The 16,434-nt window shown below is 34.4% G+C and overlaps 1 long non-coding RNA gene across 2 annotated transcripts in view; it reads right to left on the bottom strand.

The window, feature by feature from the left end:
* The window catches only part of LOC137226601 (uncharacterized), a 38,515-nt gene that overhangs the window by 19,216 nt on the left and 2,865 nt on the right, over positions 1–16,434 (bottom strand). For both annotated transcript variants that reach the window (XR_010944422.1, XR_010944423.1), the window contains exon 2: positions 3,954–4,131. This is a non-coding gene — a long non-coding RNA (uncharacterized lncRNA). The remainder of the gene's footprint in view (positions 1–3,953; positions 4,132–16,434) is intronic.

The following is a 16,434-nucleotide window of genomic DNA, read 5'->3' as shown; positions in this document are numbered from 1 at the left end:
AAATGTCTGTTGCACATATTCCTTGGTTGTTATAAAATTTTATATACACTAAGGTATCATTTAATATTTATTTCATTCTTCTTTAAAAGTTTCTCAAGAATGATTAATATGCTTTTTTTATTTCCCAGAGTGTTTAGTACTTTGCTACTCAAAAATGGGGTTTGCAGACCAGCAGCATTGGCATCACCTGGGAGCTTGTGGGAAGTGCAGAATCTAGGGCCCCACTTCAGACCTACTGAATTAGAATTTTCATTTTAACAAGATTCCCCAGGTGATTCATATGCACAGAGCACTGGTATTGTGTTTTATTTTACACAGTTGTCACACCAAATAAGTATTTGTCGAGTGAAGATAAAGCTTCCGGATCAAGTATGAGTTGTACCACAAGTCCTTTATTAACAAGTTATGTTGAATAGAAACTTTATGAGTTATGTAAGATTAGCCCATTTGCTAGTTCTGCAAACTCCTAACCCATTCATTGTCGACTCTTTTGAATATGTTTTATAAATATACCAGTAAATGTCAAAATGCCCATAACATAGTAATTTCGGCACAGGGTAGTGGTTAGTGAAGGGACACTGGTTTTAGAATTGTAAGAGACAGAAATACAGTTTAAACTAACTTTGGAAAAAAAAAGGGTTATTGGCTTTGGTAATCAAACCACAAGAAGTGCTAGACCATACATAGATTTGAGGGATAATTATTATTTGTCACTCATTACATCTCTCCTTGGTTATTTTCTGTGATTTTTGACTCATTCTCCTGCAGATATTTTTCTTACGGTGAGAGATATGGTCTCCATCAGCTCTAGAGCCTCAAATTTTCTCCACTAGAGAGACATGGAAACTAGATGTGTCCCATATATCAAGTTTAAGAACCCAGGGGAGCGATACTGATGCTGATTGGTTCACATTGGGTCAGATGCTCATCTCTGGACCAAAAAACTCTAGCCAAAAGGTTAAATAGGACATTTTCCAGAAGATAGGAAAACTAATAAATTCCCAATATAAGATCCAAAATATGACTATAAGCTTCCATTCCACAGATAGGGTGGTTAATTTTTTTTCTACTAGTTTCCTTTACCCAGTTAATGTCTGGGACTACCAAAGGAATTTTTATTTTTGCTAATATGTCTTGGTGGTTCTTTCTGCCCTCTACTAGTTGTTCACACTCTGAACTATTGTTATTCTAAAGATGTGCTGATAAATAAAGGTGGTCTTGAAGTTCTCCAAGCTATTTTTCCCCATATCAGTTTGTTCCCATGTGGCATCATGTGGCAGGTCAAGCTCAATCCACACCATAGAGAAATCTATAGAAATCCTGGATTTCAGAAAAGCTCCATTTCATGTCCAGTCTCAGGCCTGCCCCAGGATGACTGACAGAAAGAATCATCTGTTTCTTTTAGGGAAATTCTCTACCTTCTGGTGTGGTGTAGTCTCTATTACTCAGACAAAAAATAAAAATATTGAATAGTATTGAATAGTGGGAGACATTAATATGTATGTAGAAAATCTTTCTCTTGTTCTAGAAGGGCACATCGGTTTAAAGACTAATCCAATTTATATTGTTTAAATGATACACCTCTGAGTCTTCAACACCAGCATTCATATTTATGGTTACTTCACAGATTTCTTCATGATTATTCTCTTGAAATAAAGGTAGTCTTACTTTTAAGAACAGTAACTTTTGGAAGCCCCTAGTGCTTCTAAAACAGAGTCAAATTAATGTTTTTCTTTACCAGTGAGGTTAGTAATAATGTTTGGTTTGGATAATCAATATAGACAGCATATGTGTAGTATTTAAAGTGTTCTATATATGTGGTACAAGTAGAGTTAGGTGTGGTGGTTTTTATTGTAGAAGTATTAGTTGAGGCTCTTCCTGTGATGTATTGTCTAATGTTTCATAGGACTAAGGTGCTATTTGTTCATTTATTCACTTAAATAATTATTGCATGCTTTCATTCATTCACTTATTCACTAAAAATATTTGTTGAATTCATATTAGGCATTCAGCACAATGACAGACCCTGGGAAAACAACAGGGAAAAAGACAGATTTATTCCATACTATCATGGAACAGATTCTAGTGGAATATTTTGAATGAAGCCCCAAATCAGTATCTTTTTTCACTCTTGGAAAATAAAACAAAACCCAAAAAACTTCATGCCCTTATGAAGAGAGTCGCATTGTTGTTATCCCTGATGTCCTGACCTGACTCTGGAAATTATATTTAGTTTACCATAATGATTCATTCATTCATTCAGCTGAATGGAATTCTTTGCTTCCTGTCTCCAGCAGATCTATGTCTACCAGACCACAGGAATTAAAATTTCATGGTGAGAGAACTGATACCATGATACAGTTTAAAAATATTTGTGTACTTCTTATGTAACCAGAGATTTTAATAAAAGAAATGATTCTTATTGCTGATCAAACTACTAAACTCTTTTCCTAGTGAATGTTCCACCTGCCTTTCTGACGAAAAAGATCTGTTGCTTATTTTATACATGTTCTTGCAGTTAATTTGTTTGAGGAATTATTGTTATACTGTTGAAATTTGACTTGAATGAGTCCAATTACTTCAGTATTTTACTAACTTGCTGCTTATAGGGAAGGAGGCAAAACCAACAAAAACAAACTTCACAAATGAGATATGGTGAAATAATTTGAAAAGACAAGATTAGGTATTTATTTTCACTTTACCAGTCTAGTCTGCAAGGTAAACAATAACTGATTTCTTTTTTTCAGCCTACTTCTCCCTGCAGCTTCTGCTCTAATTCTCTGCTTTCTTTCCCAGTCTCCGGGAGTATAATTGTCTATGCTTCAATTTCTTTCCTGCTACAGTTTCTTAAATCGCCTCCCACCACTCTACGAACTGCTCTTGTGAAGGTCTTCAGTAACCTCCTTGTTAAATACCAGTGGGATTCTCATTTTTCATCTGTCTTGAGTAGTAATGGAAATGCTGTCCTTCCAGTTGCTCAGGCTAAAAACCTTGGCATCATCCTCAACTTCTCTTTTTCTCTTACATCCCACATTCCATCCTTCAGCAAATTCTGTTGGCTCTACATTCACAACACATCCAGAATTCCACCACTTCTCATCTAGTTCAGCCATTATCATCTCTTGCTTGGCTTATTACAATAGCTTCTTACAATAGCTTATTACAATAGCTTCTTACCGGTTCCTACACTTCCTCCTTTGCTTACCTGTCTATTCTTTGCACTTGTTCTCTTTGTCTGGAAAACTGATTCACCCAAATACCTTCATGGTCCACTACCTCACTTCCTTCAGGTCTTTATTCACATGTCACCTTCTTCATGAGGTCTTCTCTGGCTACCTAATTAACATTGGAAATCCAGATATGCCTTATTCTCCTTTCCTGCTTTCTATTTCTTCATCGCACTTATCATCATCTCACATACTGTATGTTTACTCATATACCTGTTTACTCTTTGTCTTCTCAATCCCTTTACACCAATCAGTATTTCTGAATTTTTTATTTGCCTGCTATATCCCCAGTTCCTAGGACAGCGATTATTCAGTATCTGGCACATAAAAGTACTCAAATAATTATTTGTTGAAAAGGAATAAATTTTGTTATAACTAGGATAATTTTCCATTAGGTCAGAAAGAGTCTGAATCAGTTTTTTTTTTTTTTCTATACACATAGTTTTTACAGACAGGGAGAATAGTTTGCTTTTGTGTTCAACTGTAATTATAAAATAAGAACTATACATTAAAACACCGTGTTAATCTCACAAGTACTCTTTGCTTTGTGTGATTTTAATTTACTTGGATTTGAATAGCACAAGTTTCATTTTTAGATCTTTTTATTAATGTGAGAATTGTTTTGGAATGGCACAGTGCAGATCAAGCTCCTTATCTTACAAATGTTTCAGCAGGCATCAAAGTAGAGTTAGAGCAGTGACATCTTGGGGTATGATAACTACTCACTTGTTAACCTAGCTGCTCGTCAGTCTTTTCTCATCATCTTCATTTCTCATTTGTTGAATATTGCATCATCATTATGATTCTTTTGAGGACAAGCATCCCTGTCTTTGTGATTGCCCTTGCCTCAGGCCTGAAAAGCATCATTGTGTTTCCTGAGGAAGCTCTGGCATCCTCTTATTCTCTGTAAAGTGGAAAGGAAATATTAATAAGAGAAGAACATTTTGACAATTTAAATAAATGAGAACCTTAAAGCTCAACAGTAGACGGTTAGATTATCATGTAGGAGGACTCTGACAGAGATTGTGGCAAGCAGTGCCACCAGACAGAAGCCATGGGACATGGTCTTTTTCAAAACCCATTTTGGGTCAGGTTTTCCTGGGACTAATACTGCTCATGGGTCCTAATAGCTCCTAAACAGGAGTCATGATTATACAAGAACATAGATATCATCAATAACTTTTCCATTATGTGTGGGTGGTATTTGGGTGTCAGTGAAGAAACATTTTAGTTTATATGTAGACCCCTATAGGGTCTTTTAGGGTATTACAGTTTTCTAGGGGAACTGAAATAGACAAAACATCAACACAGATTTATACAAATAAAAACAGTTTCAAGAATGTATTGAATATAAGGATACTTCAGAAGAGTTGGGAAATGGTTTGATGTATTGGAAAAAAGGTTTCTAGAGTTATAAACTGGGACTCAGTAATAGTTGAAGCACATATAGGGTAATAAGTGGATCAGTGAAAAGTCTGGAAGACTTTGAAATATTGATATTTCTTTAGAGAGCTATTGATTGTGTTCTTCTAACTCTACATAACCTTTTAAAGAAACACAATCCTTAATCGGACTTTCGCCTGGTCCCAAGCCTATATTGCCAACTCTTTTCTGATTTATCTGCCTTCAGACATCCTCCCACCACTTCAAATTCAATGGAATTATTTTAATAGCCACCATTTGTTGAGGAATTACTTACCGCTATTCTAAGTGCTTTATATGTGTTAGCTGATTTAAACCTTGGAACAATTCAAATTTTGAGTTGGTTCTTTTATTATCTTAGTTTTATGGATGGGGAAACTGAGACTTTAGGGAATTTAAGAAATTTGCCCAAGGCCACACATATTAAATGACACTTCTGAGTACAAAGTTACGTTCTTAACCACTGTTATTATTTTCAAAATAAAATTCTTTAGGTGTTCTCTCAGTCTGCTTCTTTTTACTGTTTTCCATATATTGTTGAATGTTGCCACTATCCATCAAGCCAGAGTCCTACACATATTTATCTTCTTCATTCTCTGCCTCAGAATAATTAGTAAGTCAATGTATTTTTTCTCTTATATATCTCTTGGAACTGTTTCCTTTTATCCATCATTACTGCAGCTATCATAATTCAGGCTCTTATCATCTCTTATCAGCTAAGATAACTAGGCTCTCTGCCACCAGTCTTGCCCCAGCATCTTCCATGTTACAGATTTTTTTAACTGTTTGTCTTGTCATATCATTTTTCTGCCTAAGATCCTTTTCTGCCTAAGATCCCTAAAGAGCTTCCTATCATCTGTAGGATAAAGTCCAATCTTTTGAGAATGGCAACAAATGCCTTTTATAATCTGGTCCGTGTCTTCACTTTCTTCCTTCTTTCCTGCTACTTCCTTCATACGTCCACGTTTTAGCCATACAGAACTTCCTTGAGTTCTGGAACACCATGGTATTCCTCTTGTCTGGAATACTTTTACTCTCTTCTCCCCTAGAACCCATTCCATAATTTATTACATAAGTTATCACATGGAATGTTATGTGAACGTTTATCTTTCCCACTTCCAAGTACACTGTTAGCTTTCTGAGGGTTTGCTTTATGCCTTATTTTTCTTTATATTCTTTATATCTTTATACAGTTTTATTTATTTAGCACATAATGTAATTTATAATTTTTTATAGCATATAATGTACCTACTGATTTATAAACCATGAATCAATGAATAAATGAATGGACGAATACATAAATGAACATTAGTCGGTTTTTATTTGGTTTTGCCAATGAGGGAATACTCTTCAAAGACTGAGTAGTTGAGGGAAGTAGGAGAGACAGCTATCTGATTGGACTGGTTAACAGTGAGGTATGGAGTTGGAAGAGTTTCCTTTTAGATGTTCTTTGGAAATTTATGAGTATATGGCATATTTAGAAACCCAGACATTTTTAGTGATAGCATTCAGAATGGTTTGGTTACTTAGGCTTGGAGTGTTGACTGACTTGCTTAAAGCTTTTTCAACCAATTAATTGCTGGGCTTGAATTTGAGTCAGAGTCCTCAATATTACCTATTTTAGTATTACGCTGGTGCAGAATACAACACATTTAGTCCAGCCTCTTATTTAACTAATAAAGAAATTAAAGGAAGTACCAGGGTGAGTAATCTGTCCATGGTTCCATAACTGCTAAGGGACAGAGATTTACAATTCCATGCCTTGCCCATTGTAAGACGCAGTATAACGTAGTGGTCAAGAAGCACAGGGAAGCCAACCCGCCTGGACTTAAATCCCAGCCCTGCCATTTACTAGCTTTGTGATTTGGGAAAATTCAGTATCCTTATCTGTAAAATGGGGAAGGTATCCACGTCATAGGGCTAATGTGAAGGTTAAATAAGTTAATACGGGAAAGCCCTCAGTGAGTATCTGCGACATAGTAATAAGACCTATGAAGATATTACCCATCATTTTTTGATCAAAAAAGTGCAGTAATAATGCTTTCTCCTCCACTGTGTTCCCACTGACTCTACATTGTAAGATCTGTCATGCTGTATTGCAATTATTCTCATGTCTGTACCCCCTCTAGACCGTGAGATGTTTAAGGATAGAGATCTTGCTCTAGTCAAGTCTCTAGCACTCGAGGCATTTAATAAATATATTTTAAAAAAAACGAATGAACTTTTTTATCCTTAGAAAATAGAAACTGGATAAATATTTCCCTGTCTTTAACACTAAAACAGAATTTATTGGAAATTTGTGAGTTATCAGGTCTGTAGAAGAGAGAGCATGGAGAAAGCATGCTATTTGTTACTTGGCCAGAGAAAGACTTAAACCACCTGGCTTAGGGCATTGCCACTGCAGGAATTCTCACCCTGACACAGTAGCTATTGCCCCAGTTATTTTCTGTCAGACATAGAATCACATGCTACCTACTCAGTCTTTTCTGAATGAACTTAAAGAACCCTAAATGTGAAGCAGAATTTGCATGTATCGTTGGTGACACAAATACTTCATTTTTGGCTTGATCAGGTTTACTCTTAAAATTTTCTGTCTATAGTACCAATTTTGAGTTTGGATTTGGTGCTCTTATTCTTTTTTGTGGTAATTAGAATTGGGGCAAACATTTCATTTGGCAACCTGGACAAATTAGAGGTGGGTTATAGCATGATGCAAAAAGAAAATGCTTTGGAGGCAGATAGCCTGGGTTAGAATTCTGACTCTGCTGCTTAATAGCTGTGTAAATTTCAGTGTTATTTAACTTCACTTTGCTGCAGCATTCTCATATGTAAATAGAGGTTAAATGCACATATCTCAGAGTTGATATGAGGAGTAAATTAAATAATTATATAAAATACTTGGCATAGTATCTGATACGTAGTAAACACTAAATAAATGGTAGGTTTTTGTTAAATATATATATTTAAGCCATTAAATATTATTAAATATTAAAAATCAATAACATAAAAATGTTAAGATGTTTTTCTTTTAGGAAAGATAAGGACTATAGTTAGAATAACATAAAGTATGGGAATCAATTTTGAAATAGGTGATGCACAGATCACCTGTACCAGTCTCTTGTTAAAAATACAGATTCCGTGTCCTCAACCCAATTTACTGGGCCAGAATCTTTGGAGATGGGACCTAGGAATCAAATATTTTCAGAAGCACCCAAAGTTATTCTGATGTAAATTGCCCATGGATAAGCTTTAAGAAATACTTGCCTATAAGATATGTTCTTTCTTGAGAATTGTTAACTGAGTTAAATATTTCATTCTTATATGAAGTTGTTTCTACTGAGTTTATTTAGTCTCTAACATTGATGATGTAGTAAATGGAAAACTTCTTAATTTGTGAGCATCTGAGGTTATAGCATCTGTATTTTCTAGGTAGAATTTCAAGGTCATGTGAATTGTATTCATTCTTCTATTAACTCTATTATCAATTTTATTTGAAAAAAACATGCTTCTGATCATAGTTTAATGTCCAATTTAAAATAATCTTTTCAATAAATCAAGTCGAGTATTTGGTTTCTTTGCCTGTGTTAATTATTTGATCTTGGTTTAGAGACTATCAACTTTAAACACCAAAACAAAAGCAAAAATAAAAACAAACCTAGAAACAAACTCCAACCTTCCCTTTCTCCTGAATCCTGCATTGAGCAAGTTACAACTTTATTTGTATGGCATGTGAACATAGTAATGCTTCCTATGCTTTTGTATATGCTGCTATGTCTACTAGTAATGGTATCCTAACTTTTTTTTTTTTAAATGTGGCAAACCCTTTCATATGCTTCACAATTTATCTCAGAGATAATCTCCTTTGGGAAGTCTTCCCTAATTTCCCCTACCTCTGCTTATCTGGATTAGGTGCCCTTTCTATTTCTTTCATATATCTGTCACACTGTCACTGGAAATGTCTGAATGTTTGTCTCCCTTCCAGACTGTGAGCTCCTTGTGTCAGGGACTTTGGATTTCCAGTTCCTAGCACAATATTGGCCCATAGTAGGTACTTAGTAAATGTCTATTAAATGAATAAATCAATTTTTAATATATTTCTCTTGATTTATGAGGTGATTGTGTTCCTGAGAAGTGGCATTAAATTTAAATGCTTAAAGTTAATTTTCTTAACACAAATAAAAGCAGAATTTTCAGTTGTTCAATTTTGCCTTGTTTTATTAATATTGAAGTAAGATAATCTTTCTTTATCTTAGTCAAGTTTTTTTCCCCTACATTTACTTAACTGCCTTATATATTTTTAATTTAGTCACTGGCATTTAATGTCTCAGGAATGAATGATGCAATAGAAAAGTCAATATTAAGTTTCAGAAGCCTAAACCCAGGTGTACACAATTTCCAAATAACAGCATTGTTAGAAAAGATAAAGAGCTAGGCTGTCCATAGCAGAAGATTCTCTGGAGTGGAGGAGGGGAGGAATTGGAGAGGAACAAGAGCTTTAGTTGCCAGTGTATATCAATGAGAGAGGGCCATGTATTCTTTCTCCAATAGTTTAGCCTTTGTTTGGGGTTGGAGGAGAGAGAGAAAATGACAGATAATTCAGATAGGTTTGTAGTATTTGAAAGTAGAACTGTGTCCCATTCCCAAGTAGAGGCTTTGAAAGTTTCTCTAATTCCAGATGCAACATGGGAGAATAGGATAGATATATTTTTATACTAATAAAGGATCAAATTTAAAGGTTATTTGGATATTATGTTTTTCCTGATAAGGACTTCTGTTCCTTATGTATAATAGATAATTCCATTGTTTTAAATGTGATGGAAATAAAAAATAAACAGAGCTGGAGGAATCATGCTCCCTGACTTCAGACTATACTACAAATCTACAGTAATCAAAACAGTATGGTACTGGCACAAAACAGACACATAGCTCAATGGAACAGGATAGAGAGCCTGGAAATAAACCCATACACTTATGGTAATTAATGTATGACAAAGGAGACAAGAATATACAATGGAGAAAAGACAGTATCTTCAATAAGTGGTGCTGGGAAAATGGGATAGCTATGCATAAAAGAATAAAATTAGAACATTTTCTAATACCATATACAAAAATAAACTCAAAATGAATTAACGACCTAAATATAAGACTGGATACCATAAAAATTCCCAGAGGAGAACATAGGTAGAACACTCTTTGACATAAATTGCAGCAATATTTTTTTGGATCTGTTTCCTAAAGTAAAGGAAATAAAAGCAAAAAGAAACAAATGGGACCTAATTAAACTTAAAAGCGTTTGCACAGCAAAGGAAACCATTGACAAAACAAAAAGACAACCTACTGAATGGGAGAAAGTATTTGCAAATGATATGACTGACAAGGGATTAATATCCAACATGTATGAACGGCTCATACAACTCAACATCAATAAAACAGACAACCCAATTAAAAAATGGTCAGAAGAACTGAATAGACATTTCTTCAAAGATAACGTGCCGATGGCCAACAGGCACATGAAAAGATACTCAGTATCACTAATCATCAGGGAAATGCAAATCAAAATCACAATGAGATTTCACCTCACACCTGTTGGAATGGCTATCATCAAAAAGAACACAAATAACAAATGTTGGCAAGGATGTGGAGAAAAGGAAAACCTTGTACACTGTTGGTGAGAATGTAAGTTGGTGTAGGCACTGTGGAAAATGGTACAGAGGTTTTTCAAAAAACTAAAAATAAGACTACCATATGACCTAGCAATTCCACTCCTGGGTATATATCCGAAAAAAACAAAAACACTAATTTGAAAAGATATATGCACCCCAATGTTCATAGCAGCTTTATTTACAATAGCCAAGATATGGAAGCACCCTAAGTGTCCATCAACAGATGAGTGAATAAAGAAGACGTAGTCTGCACACACCCACACACAATGGAATACTACTCAGCCATAAAAAAGAATGAAATTCTGCCATTTACAACAACATAGATGGACTTGGAGGGTATTATGCTAAGTGAAACAAATCAGACAGAGAAGGACAAATACTGTATGATATCACTTATATGTGGAATCTAAAAAATACAACAAATAGTGAATATAACAAAAAAGAAGCAGACTCACAGATATAGAGAACGAACTAGTGGTTACCAGTTGGGAGGGGTGAAGGGCAATATAGGGGTCAGGGAGTGGGAGGTACAAACTATGGGGTGTAAGATAGGCTCAAGGATGTGTTGTACAACACGGGGAATATAGCCAATATTTTTTAATAACTGTAAATAGAAAGTAACCTTTAAAAATTGTATATAATTAAAAAAAATTAAAAACATTAAAAAAAAAGTATTTACCAGTTAGAAAAATAAAGTAATTGCCATCCCACCCCCTAATTTTAAAAAGGAATCTATAAATAAAACATGCTGAAATGTTAACAGTGATTCTCTCTGGGCGGTAGGATTATGAATGTCTGTCATTTTTATCTTTATACTACTCTGAATTTTGAAAAACTTCCGGAACGGAAGGGCTTGTGATTTCACGTTGGTTTGCTTGGTTAAACAGTATTCATCCTTTAGTTTATGTCTTATCTTCCCCCTTAATCCTCAGTTGGGCAGTGTATCCCTAGTTGATACTACTTTAATATTCTGGACATCTCATTCTCCTATCACTATAGTACTTTGAAATAATCATGTTTCCTTTTCTAGAGAGGCAGGGATAATATTTATCTTTTCACCAACATATATTACAGAATAGATGTTTCATAAATCTTTTTGTTGAAATGACTAATAAAAATTCAATTCAACAAAAATGATTTTATGTATTGCCCAAATTACAGTTTCAGATAAGGGTTTCTCTCCATTAGAAAAAAAACCTGTTTCCAAGTGAGTAATATGGAAAGATATGAATTGTGGAACTCTGAAAATTATAGTAAAATTAGGATACAAGTTCACGTTCTTAGTTAATGTAAGACCATGTATATAATGTATCTGAAAATCATGTATAAGATATATCTGAATACTGTCTTCACTAATAGTCTGGTTGCTTGTGATGAAGCTGAGAAATTGCTGTGAGAAAGAGTTTTGATAGTTTTTCTTCCCTTTTTCCTGTATGGCATTTGTCATCTTTTTTTTTTTTTTTTTGACAGTGTAAACTCAGTAATAAACACTGAGATATTTTTCTTGTTTTTCATAATTTGAAAATGTATAGTAAAATTCATATGTGAGACACTGTGAATAATGATTACTTTAGTGTAATTCTGCATAACTTGGTATAGAAAAAGGACAAGTTAAGGATTATTTAGCTACAAGATTATCTCTGTAATAAGTGTGATAGTGATTATTTTCAACTTAGGAATAGAAATGATACATTCAAGACCATTTAACAGAGACAGTGATAATTAGGCTTAAAGGCTGATAATTGGAGAGGTAATAAGTTGAGGCATGCATATACTTCTTGTTTACATAACAAGTAAAGGAAAATTAGATTTTTTTCCACAAAAAGAAATTCCCTAAGAATTTAAAATCTCTTCAGTAAGGGTGAGAAAAATGCTATTAGAAGTTAATCGTTTTGTCTTCTGGTCTGCCTCTGTTTTTTGCACATATAAAAATTTGTCAAATGATATTTTATTTCTTCTTTTCTAAACTATGACCTCTTTAAATACAGGATTCTTGTTTTTTCCTGCATTGTTGCTAGCGCATGATAGGTACTCAAATGTCTATTGAATTGAGTTAAATTGGATTAAGATGCTACCCTCTAGTACTCAATTTAGAGAGTAGACCTTGCATCGGTTCCCCTGTATGGCTAAATTGGGGCAAAGAATGAAAATCAAGTCTTTGTACCAATCTTTGGGACTGGAAAAACCAGTCATGAACTAAGAGAAGTGGGACTTGGAGGATCTCTTAAATCTGGACATTCGCCTGTCATTGGAATGAGCTTCCTAATTATTTCATATATTCCTTTTCTGATAGTTGATAGCTAGAATCATGACTATTGGTTGGTGGCCAAGAACATCTGTAAAAAGGAGTAATATTTGACACCTTTAAACTCTAGTATTATACATGAATTTCCTTATTGTATGGCAGATTTGGGAGTGGGAATTCTTACCCTTTTCCTAATTGGTCAAATGTCATTATTTTAAAGCTGTCAAGAAAGAGCATTTTTGTTATTTCTTGAGTTGGTTAAATTCAACTAAATACTTTTGGATTGATAAATTGGCCAGATCTACATAATGTGCTTTAAGTTATTCAGAATATTTGTATAGGTTCCAAAAGATAGAAGTACAAAGGGATAAACATAAGTAAAAGATATAAATAGTGCTATGATATTTTACATATGTGAAAAACAGTAAGCTTTCAAAATATTAATCTTAAGCTAGTAATATTATCACCAACATAGTATTAATGTTCAGAATATATTTCTGATCTTGTTGCCTACCTAAAGTTCAGCTCTTTTATACAAAAAGGGTTGAAGCAAAGGACTTTGAGATCTAAGCCAGAAACCCAATACTACCAGAACTGAAAAGTATTTTCTTGAAATACTAGTGTTGGCAGTAATCTTTAGAATCCAGTGTCTTCTTCCAATACAACTACTATTAGATGGCTTCTTCTCTAAGATAAACATTGCATTAATGTGCATATCTTAACCCCCAGGCTTAAAATAGCAAAAGGAAGTAGGCACTGAAAGGACATTGGATGCATGCTGACTTGCATACTTGGGAGATTAATAAAAACTGAGGTCAGCAAGAGTCCCAGGATGCAGGACAGATCAAGGAAGGAAGCACACCATGGTGGTTGTGTTCCTTTTTTACTGGCCACAACATGAGCAGCTGGAGAGGAAGGTGGCCCTTGTGTTTAGTGTTTTCTGTAATTCCTCTCTGTATGGTTGGCTTCTGGCCGATCACTACTTTTATTTCATTCCTCAGAGAGGAAAATTCCACTTTAATATTGCTGGGTATAATAGGAAATAGCATCAGTAGCACAGTGCCACACACATAGTAGGACTGATTGAATGAAAATCAGACTATTGTCTCATTCCAGTAGAATGTCTGGAACGTTCAGTTCCTTGGACAAATTCAGCCTTGCAATATTTAATTTGGTGTTTGAAGTTGTGGCTGTCAAATTCTTCTAATAAAATCTCATTGGAATTCTAAATAAGAACAGGCTAAATAGGAATGCATTTTTAATCACCTAGGATCCAAGGAAACTTGACTATAGTGGATAGAGCTCTGGACTTGGAGAAATATGAAAGTTACATGGGAGTATTTTTCAAAAAGTATATTCCCAGCTACTTCTTCTTCTAGCTTCCACTAAGGACATATCAGCATCTCCAAGGCAGAATTTATGTAGTTGAAAAAAAGCTGATCATGCAATTTGGATTTCCTCTTCCCTGCCTTCTGTTCCCTTCACCTCTTGAGTTTGAAAATCAGTGGAGAAGTTGATCCACAAAAGCCTATCTGTTAAATTCTATGGTTTTGCTAGTAAAAATTCTACTACCTAGTGATGATTTTATTCCTCGAAGTTATCAATACTCCTTTACTGGAACTTGTTGGATGTATTCTCTCAGGTTATGGACCTTAATTTTAAAGCCTGGAGTTGTAAGATAGAGGTAGTGGATTAAATGAGGATCAGTTTCTCTTTCTCTATTTTTGCTAGGTTAGCATTCAACATCTTGGATCAGAGGCCTTTAGAGACACAGGCTTTCTTGATCTTTAGAAGTAGAACATCTGCTATTGAAACTCTGGGTAAGTCTTATTATACTGGTAGAAATAGTAGCTCTAGCTTATATTAAGCACTCAAGAAATGGTTGTTTCAACAAAGTGCCTATATGATTTAATAATATACATTGTAGGAAAATACTGATTAAAAGTAACTTAAAATACTATCTTATTTTTTATTTTGACTTTTGGAAGAAAGAATCAGACTTTTTTCTAGTTATATTTAAATTCTTTTTGAACAAATATAAACTGGGTGACTTAGGATTTCCTAATGAGATAGAAATAATCTTTCTAAATAGAAGTTATTTTTATTCTAATCAGTTGTATGAGATTATCTATTATGGTCATTTGAGTGAGAAGGGAGCTTTTATTCATCCGTTCATGGTAGAAAGTCAAGTTCAGCCCCAAATTAGTAAATTCCTAATCAGACATCTTGTTATTTAAGTCCTTGGTATCATCTCAATGTGCTCTGCACAAAGTTGTAACTCATATATTAATCATTAGGCTTCAAGAATAAAATATTTTCTTATTATAAAATAATAGAAGTTTATATTATAAGGAATTGTTTTGAGAAGGAAAACAGGTATAAGTTGTCTATAATTCCACCTGTGATGAGCATTATGGAAAATTTTTGTGTGTTGCTGAAGATAATTTAATATTCACTCCTGTTGATGAAGGGTTTTAAAATCTGGTGAAATTTTTCTTATTTAAAATAAGCTATCTTAATAATTTTGTCATCATCTTCTAACCCCTGTCCATTTGTAACCTCCATACTCTTGGTCTGGGGTCCAGTGATATATGGCTTCATTACCTTAGCAAATATGTATAGTCACTCAAAAATCATTATCAACTACTTTTCCTACAAAAGAGCTTCTTGACCTGACTTTTTCTCTTAGAGAATCCCCCACCTCTCTTTTGCTGAGATTTGTAAAGCAAAAGGGTATGTCCTTGGGACACTTTTGTTCAGATTCATTCTTTTCAAAGTTCTTTAGTATCTTTGCATTCCTATACACTAATGATGAAAAATATGAAAGAGAAATTAAGGAAACACTCCCATTTACCATTGCAACAAAAAGACTAAAATACCTAGGAAGAAACCTACCTACACAGACAAAAGACCTGTATGCAGAAAACTATAAGACACTGATGAAACAAATTAAAGATGATACAAACAGATGGAGAGATATACCATGTTCCTGGATTGGAAGAATCAATATTGTGAAAATGACTCCACTACTCAAAGCAATCTACAGATTCAATGCAATCCCTATCAAACTACCAATGGCATTTTTTCACAGAACTAGAACAAAAAAATTCACAATTTATATGGAAACACAAAAGACCCCGAATAGCCAAAGCAATCTTGAGAACAAAAAACAGAGCTGGAGGAATCGGGCTCCCTGACTTCAGACTATACTACAAAGTTACAGTAATCAAGACAGTATGGTACTGGCACAAAAACAGTAATATAGATCAATGGAACAGGATAGAAAGCCCAGAGATAAACCCACACACCTATGGTCACCTTATCTTTGATAAAGGAGGCAAGAATATACAATGGAAAAAAGTGGTACTGGGAAAACTGGACAGCTACATGTAAAAGAATGAAATTAGCACACTTCCTAACACCGTACACAAAAATAAACTCAAAATGGATTAAAGACCTAAATGTAAGGCTAGACACTATCAAACTGTTAGAGGAAAACATAGGCAGAACACTCTCTGACATAAATCACAGCAAGATCCTTTTTGCCCCACCTCCTAGGGAAATGGAAATAAAAACAAAAATAAACAAATGGGATGTAAAGAAACTTCAAAGCTTTTGCACAGCAAAGGAAACCATAAACAAGACAAAAAGACAACCCTCAGAATGGGAGAAAATATTTGCAAATGAAGCAACTGACAAAGGATTAATCTCCAAAATATACAAGCAGCTCATGAAGCTCAATGTCAAAAAAACAAACAACCCAAACCAAAAATGGGCAGAAGACCTAAATAGACATTTCTCCAAAGGAGATATACAGATTGCCAACAAACACATGAAAGGATGCTCAACATCACTAATCATTAGAGAAATGCAAGTC

The sequence above is a fragment of the Pseudorca crassidens genome, chromosome 6 (assembly GCF_039906515.1).
Source record: "Pseudorca crassidens isolate mPseCra1 chromosome 6, mPseCra1.hap1, whole genome shotgun sequence".
Lineage (NCBI taxonomy): Eukaryota > Metazoa > Chordata > Mammalia > Artiodactyla > Delphinidae > Pseudorca > Pseudorca crassidens.
The sequence above is the reverse complement of the archived record's forward strand: the minus strand, read 5'-3'. Positions and strand labels throughout refer to the sequence as shown.